The sequence below is a fragment of the Diachasma alloeum genome, unplaced genomic scaffold, assembly GCF_001412515.2.
Source record: "Diachasma alloeum isolate Michigan unplaced genomic scaffold, Dall2.0 Dall_scaffold_00295, whole genome shotgun sequence".
NCBI classification, from domain to species: Eukaryota; Metazoa; Arthropoda; class Insecta; order Hymenoptera; family Braconidae; genus Diachasma; species Diachasma alloeum.
In genome coordinates this window covers 943,435-951,863 of record NW_021680434.1, presented here as the reverse complement: position 1 = coordinate 951,863, position 8,429 = coordinate 943,435, and positions in this window count along the sequence as shown.

Genomic DNA, 8,429 nt, shown 5'->3' with positions numbered 1-8,429 from the left:
CCCCCCCCCCCCCGCCCAATCGCCACCGTCCGCCCCTCTCTTTCATGTTATGAAACTTCAAACTCTACTTCCATTAGACGGAGATGAAAGGTGGATAAAAATGATGAAATCGTGTAATTTTACTGTACGGAAAGATAATCCCGATGGTATCAGCTGTTAAATTGTCATACACTGTTAAAAAAATTTCCCACTGAAGTTTCCAGGGTTTAGGGGAGGGTGTGCCTGTACCGCCCACCTAAGGGGAAATGCCAGTTTTATATTTTATATTTCAACTTGAGTATAAAAAACGTATTTGTGAGACTTCTTTAACTATTGAACTCGTTATTCTCGAAGTGTAGACGCCTAATTCTCCTTAGAATCCACAAAATTGATTGAAAATAAAAGAGAGAGCCTATTGAGCGGTACTACCCGCCATCGGGTAATACCGCTCGGCATGATTCCAATGCCGCTCATAGGGTTTTGCGTGTGTCGCTCGCGCCGCAACCTAACCTGTACTCGAGTGCTGTGGAGCAACTACGTGGCCGATCCTATGAGCGGTATTACCGGCTCCGCTTGGCGTCAACAAAATTGTTGATAATTATTGACATGAGTGGAGTTTTGAGTTCGAATTGGTCTCAAATTACGCGTGAAAGTACCACGAATCGAATAACCACAGTTTAATATGAGAATTCAGCGTTTGAAACTATCAAAAACCTTAAGTCAAAGTCCACAAATTTTGCACTGTAAAGACCTCAAAACTTCGTTACGTGTTTTTTCATATTTAAAGTGGTAAATAAAGTGAAATTTTTCCGACAATCACATCCTATCATCAAATTCTTCATGATTAGGAACAGAAAGAAATTTTCAAGTTGATGGTTGTGGAGAAAATCGGGTGAGCGGTACTACCCGCTGAGCGGTACAGGCACACCCTCCCCTAGTCTTGAAATATGAAACAAGTGACGGTTTCATTGTATTTCAGGGAATTTTACCATTGAAAATTCGAGGTTTTTGTGGAAAATTCATGGAAATTTTAAATTTCAGTTAAATTATTCCACACGGAGAGAAATGTTCAGTAAAAATTACGGAACTCTCACCTCACTCACCGATTACGGAATCGACTCAGAAAATTTAAGTGACGATATCGTAATTTTTCACAAGAGATTCAGATAAAAATTACGGAACGCTCCGGAAAAATTCCGTGACAGTTCCGTAAAATTTCCTACAACCACATTTCGCTCCGGAATTACGGAAAAGATACGTAATTTTTATTGAATATTTCTCTCCGTGCATGAAAATTAATGGAAATTAGGAAAATTCAAGCAAAAATGTCCTTGAATTTTCAATTTTTTGAAATTTCAGAGCAATTTCTTATTGAATTATCATGTTTACATTGAAAATTCATGGAAATTTCGGAATGTTCATGGTTCTTCCACTGAAAAATCAGGGATTTCCTTGAATTTTCAGGGAAACTCGAAATTTCATAGACTTTTTTCCGTTAAATTGAATTCAGTGTCATTTTCTGGAAAATTCAGTTGAATTTTTTTAACAGTGTACTTAATATTCAACGCGCCATGAAAAATTTGCGCTCATTTCGACATTTGCCCCCTCGACTTTTCCGTCCCAATTAAATCCCCGAATGATCCCTCCCAATCCCCGGCATCCCGAATAAATTACCTCACTCCAATGAAGTCCGACTCTGGCCAGAAAAGGTCCGAAATAACCCCCCGAGTCCCCATAAACCGCATCACATCTCAAATTCTTTCCCAACTCCCCAGATCTTCCTCCTCCCTTGAACTAATGTTTTTAAACCTCCATCGTGTGTGTACCACTCAGTGGTCTCAGCCTCTCTCGTTAACGCGGTTAGGTAAAATATTTTAAAAATAATTTTTCACTCTGCTCGAGAGGTATAAACCATCCTCGACTCTTAGCTGCATTTAGCAAGCGAAAAGGAAGAAAAATAGACGTAAAAATGTTCAGCGAGAGTTGTAAAAAAAGGAAATGAGGGGGGAAAAAAATGTTGAAAAAAATCATGTTCGAAGCAAACGAAGTAAGCGATGTTATATATATTTTTTACATTTTTTTTTGTTGATTTTTCCAGGGACTCTTTCAGGATATTTTTTGCCGCTTGCCTTCGACCTCGTGGCTTTTTCCCTTTTTTCTCGATAAGTAAATTGCCGATCGCTCGACGGACGCAGCAGAGTCTATCCGCAGTGTAACACGTACAGTTGAGTTGGTGTACGTGTGGAATATATATACTTTGGGGTATATAAAATTTTCGTAGATGTGTTGCGCGATTGCCGGGGTACGGAAGTGGCAACCTACTCGTCCATGGTCGAGCGGTTTTAACGAGGCGCACAGACGCGTTGGGGATGGGAGAATGTCGTGGGTGATACGAGGAATCTCGAGATGCGAATTTCAGGAGGGATATGAGGGTTAATCACTCGGACAATCTCTATTTCCGGATTTTTTTAGTTCGTTTCTTGAGGGAGAGATAATTTTGTCACAATTGAAGTTGAATAGTTTCTAAAAGGAACCATGGGCGATATCGGGAATTGAAAATGAAAGGTCGAACACGGCGGATATCTCGAAAGAATGGAGAAAGTAAAAAATAAAATAAAAAACAAACAAAAGAAAATTTAAATGAATTATAATTGTTCAATTCATTTGGGTCAGAGGGTAATAAATAATTCTGCTTTCTTAATACTACACTGAGAGAAAAACGACAAAGTTCTCAAACAAGTTTTAGTTGTGCCAAGAAAATATTTTTTTGAAAATGATAAAAAAAGGATTTTTTTCACCTGCACACGGACAAAAGCTTTTGTTCTAAAAAATTATTTTTTTGAAATTGTGAAATAATTCAGAAACCATTACGGAAATGGAAGCCCTCTGAAAGTTTCTCCAGAGTGGAGCACGCCTTATTCTCCTCTTTTTCAGTGGAAAAGTAGTCTTTGCTCTTGGCCAAAGAGATGAGAGAGTTTCTCTTCTCCGGCGCTACCGTGAAGCCAACTACAAAACGTCGAACTTGTTCGAAAAGCTCTTTTCCTCTTTCTTCATGGAAGGAGAAGGGGATATCGCATGAGAAATTCATCGTGCACCCGAGACACTGGTGGAAAGGCGTCCTGGATACCTCACTAGGAAAAAATAGAGGAAGAAGTGAGAGCTTAAGTGCCTATACGTTCTTGAGAAATTAGCGGGGAGTTCGCTAGAGTAGAGCTTAGGACAGCTAAGCGGAATGGAGGAACCAGTGTACAGCATCACGACATTTTCCCCAATTCATGTAGAACTAGTACAATACCTTAATTTGATTTGAGGGAGAAAAATTAATCAAGTTTAAAATTTGCGGAAACTACAAATGAATTTTCAGAGTTTTTTACCAGCAGCAAGACGGGAATATTTAAGACGGGAACTTACTTTAATTGTCAACATTAATTGTCTAAACATGAATTCACTGAATTCGCTTTCACTGTTTTTTTTTCATCGAATTGTGAATTTTCAACGACGAAATTATTCGAAATTTCAGTGAAACTGTTATTTAAGGAAAAATTTCAAAAAGTGTACAGGAAATTTGAGCCAAGAATTATTAGCAGTGCTGACTTGTGCGACTCGGGGCGGTGAATTCTTCCAGAACCGAAATTAGGGATTCTGAGACGCTACCGCCAGAGGCGCTGCTGTCTACCTCTGGTAGTTGCAGAAAACGATTTAAAACCGAATCGCTTTCTCTGAAAAAACTATTAGATCGATCGGGCTGAAATTTTGCACAGAGTTAGTCCCCATTACGACCTCTAATCGGACAAAATTTCAGATTTTGTGTAACTTTACCTCCTTGATTATTCCATTTTCTAAAAATTGACCACCGGTCAAGTTTCAGACTTTTGGGATCATAATGGGTCGCAAAAATATAAAGTTCTTGTATTCATTCATTCGTCTAAAATCGTCGCCAAGAACAATATAAATTGAATGGATATCTCTCCTACATTAAGAGCAAAACAAAGTTCTCAAATAAGTCTTACTTGTGCCAAGAAAATAGTTTTTGGAAAATAATCAAAAACGGATTTTTTTGTGCCAAACATGAGAGAGTGCGCCGGAATGAAAAATTTTTGTCGCAAAAATAGATTTAGTAGTTAAAAAAAAATTGCATTCTCTGTACACGCAAGAAATGTCATTTCTAGCACTACTCCATCGTTTCGATACTTCCATACGTATTTTGCTCTCGAAAAATCTTTGTTTTATGCGAGACAAGGGATAGCAGTTTTTCGTTTCGGCTGTCTAATAATCACAGACAACAAATGAACCCTTAAATGAAACAATAATAATGATATGATAGCAATCTTGTAACTTAGGAATAAAATATTTGTTGATAAATTTTCCTCTGTATGAGATATTTTCATCCTGAAAAGGCACCGTCTGGTGTGAATTATCCGCCTCTTGAGCCAAATATTTCGTTGCTGTCGAAAGCAGAACAATTATTCATGTTTGAGACTTTCAAATTCGAACCAAACAAATTCTTTTTTTGGCAATTTTCAACTAGCGATTTTGTTGGCCAAACGAGATTTGTTTGACAATGTGTTTGTTTTTCTCTCAGTGCACCTCTGATGCAAAGAAACCTCAAACAACGCAATAACTAACCTCAAAATATTTACCCCCCCTTTAGCCCCGAAAAATTCTTAATTACAGCTAGACCATGCAATCTCCTCCTGTAAAAGATCCAAAGTGACCCGACTCCTTCTTCTTCACTCCACAATTCCCCCGTTCACCCCAATCCACTCGTTTTACATAACCCGTCTATATACACAGAGAGGAGGGTTACCTGGGAGGAAGACTTATGATGGGGTTCCAATTTGCCGCGGGGGCGCCGTCAGGCTGCGTTTAACAACTTTTTAATGGCCAGGAGGGAAGGTGGAGGAGGCTTGGGCGGCGGGAGAGGAGGAGGAGCGTGGGAGTGAAATGGCTGAGGAGTTGACAAGAGTCGACGTACAATCAAGGTAACGTTAAAAGTCTCGTTATTTTAAAAACTGAAAAAAAAAAGAAAAATGTTTTCTTCCCATAGAGAAAAGATATTGCGAACATATTGTCTTACGTATAATATATGCACAATATCATTCATGACGTCTAGTTCAAAATAAAATTGAAAAAAAAAATAAAATAAAAATAAAACAAAAACATAAAATAAATAGTAAAAATCCTCAGTTCAGGATATCCCAGTACTTTGGCTATTCTTTCAAGAGTGAAATGCTTTTCTAGTTTTGTAGTCGAAAATCGGAGCTTCAATTGTTCGCTAATGAATGGATGACATCGATTAGTTTTTTAATTTTCGATTTTTTTCGGAAATCGATTGTCCCATGATAACTAAAAAAATGTTCTGAATTGATTGAATGATGGCTTAAGAAAATTGTTTGGATGTCCTTTTGACCGAGTTCGAAGACGAAGGCGATAGCAATAATCGTTATTTTGATTTATTTGAAAATTTACAAAAATTTTGTATTTTTTGTAAATCAGAATTCCGGGGATATCGTTGAATATCATGCTTCAAATGAATTCATTCATAGCTTAAAATGTTTGTTTCAACGCCATTAAGTCGAAGTTAAAAGATAATTACGATAACTGTATTGGTTGATTTAATTTTTATGATGATTGTTGAAAATTTCGAATTTTTCATGAATTTCCCTGAAAGTGAGCTTTCTGATGGTTTCTTCAAATGTGACATTTCAAATTCATTCAAGTATGTATAAATCAAATTTTTCTATCAACATTTTATCGATGGGCTGAGGGGAGAGAGAGAACCGTAAAAACGACAATCGGTTGTACAGAAGAAAAGGCGAATAAGAATAATGATGATGATAGCATTGAACTAAGTTGAAAACCTGACGAAATTAGTTAAAAAAGAATTTTATTGAATTTAATAAAATGAAATGAACAATTTATACAATTTACCTGACCCTTAAAAATAAAAATAAATTAAAAATGATTCTCTCTACAGAAAAAAACTACTGAATATTGCAGGAATAATTGAATAGAATGCCATTAAGTCGAAGTTAAAAGATGATTACGATAACTGTATTGGTTGATGTGATTTTTATGATGATTGTTGAAAATTTCGAATTTTTCATGAATTTCCCTGAAAGTGAGCTTTCTGATGGTTTCTCCAAATGTGACATTTCAAATTCATTCAAGTATGTATAAATCAATTTTTCTATCAACATTTTATCGATGGGCTGAGGGGAGAGAGAACCGTAAAAACGACAATCGGTTGTACAGAAGAAAAGGCTAATAAGAATAATGATGATGATAGCATTGAACTAAGTTGAAAATCTGACAAAATTAGTAACAAAGGAATTTTATTGAATTTAATAAAATGAAATGAACAATTTATACAATTTACCTGACCCTTAAAAATAAAAAAAAATGAAAAATGATGCCCTCTGTAGAAAAAACTACTGAATATTGCAGGAATAATTGAATTGAATGCAGTTTTTTATTTCTTCCATAGGTATCAGACATTTCTGGTTTTCCCCATTTTCATTTCTAGCCTTGTGCACCCTCTCTTTTTCCAACCAATCCTCACTCGTTCCCTTTTACCCACTGGTTATACGTACTCTCCCCATCACCGCGGGCTCGTTCGCCCTCTCTCTTCCTCCTCCTCCATCCCCCTCCCCCTCCCCACCCACCGCACGTTTCCACGAACTCTATATAGCCCCATCTTTCTCTTTTCCTATTCTCTCTAACCTAGCGCAGCATCCGCGCGTTCTGTAGCTCTCGCCCAGAGCTCGTGTAATTGCATTTGACGTCGCTACGTTTTTGTTTCAGAGCTTGTACGTGACGCTTCCGCTATCTGTCTTTCTCTTTGCCGAGGTGAGCAGCCCTCGGTTAAGGGCTTACCTCTACTTTGGGACTTGCGAGGGTGGCGGTCTCACTCTTTTCTTGAGGGATTTTTTTCTCTCTCGAAGAACAGTAGCTTTTTTTTTATAACCATGTTTTTATTATGAGTCACAACGTTATTTACATATATACAGTATCTACATTTATAAAAACTTGTCTAAAAAAATTAATGTGTGTTATTTTGTTGCTTAGAGCAAACTTTGGTCGAAACTAGTTGACTCTCGAGTTTGAATAATATCTGTGTTTACATTGTATTTGCTATGAGTTATTGGTGTTCCTTGTACGATTAATTTGTTTATTTTATATTTAGATTTGTATTGAGCTTAAAAAAAAGGGTGAAGTGTTGGTACTTCATGTTTGCCTTTATGTGACAGTAAAAAAAAGCACTTCTTTTCGAAGAACAGTAGCCGGGGGTGGTTTGACGGGCTCCTTTGAGTTTCTAGATGGAAAACAATTGAATTTTCGGAGATATTTGGGAGACTTTTCAGTATCGAAGTCAATGTTTTCGGGGCCGTAATATATATAATAGTACATTTCGATGCGAGTGGCACGCAATTTTCACGAGTGTGAAGTTAGCGGAGGCGCAGCCGAGTTGGCAATATTTTTCAATATTTTTTTCCGCAAAAAAATCAGATGTCCACCAACAAACGGCAGAGTCAATTGACACGTGTATGACACGTGGCGCTGATAATACCACTTTAGTTCGACACCCTGGCGTATCTTCCAACCCGTCCCCTATTAATCCCAATCATCTCCGCCTCGACATCGAAAACCGCCCGAAAAAAGAATTCAAATCAAACAAACTCCAATAAGGGAATTCCTTGAAATTTCGCTGGAATTGTCACTTGATCAACATTTCCAAGAAGTGTAGGGGAACCAGACCAATAGGGAGACACCGACCAAAAGATGCACTGAGAGAAAAAATTTGCTGTGCCGAAAATATATTTCAGGAGCGAAGCGGTAAACCGGGTTAAGTCGATTTTAACTGTTGGCCAGTTTTTGACGAATATCTCGGAATCTAAAAGAGATACAAAAATTGTTGTCATAACCTTTTTTGTAGAGGCAACTGAGGGTTACAAAAAAGGTCGTGATCAAAATTTTGCTATCTCTCTTAGATTCCGAGATATTCATCAAAAAATGGCCAAAAGGAAAATTCGACTTAACCCGGTTTACCGCTTCGCTACTGATTTGTTCCGCTCAAAAATATCAAGATTATTGATATTTCTCATGATATTTGAATCCTGGCATTTTACTTGAAAGAATATGCATTCATATGCAATTGCCAGATTTTCCAGTGGAAAGAAGCAATGTTTCGCTGCAGAATATTTTCTCGTGGGGAATAATAATCTTAAGACAAGAAAATTTCGTACAGGTGAGCATTTATCTTTTTAGCAGAGCCAATTTTTTCTCTCAGTGTGCCTTTTCAGGATGAAAATATCTCATATAGAGGAAAATTTATCAACAAATATTTTATCCGTACACTGATAGAACGGATTAGTTATTGTTAACGAATGGATTTTGGTTGGAGGTTAGGGTCTATTCGGCCCCACCAAATGTTCATTCGTTAATAGTTA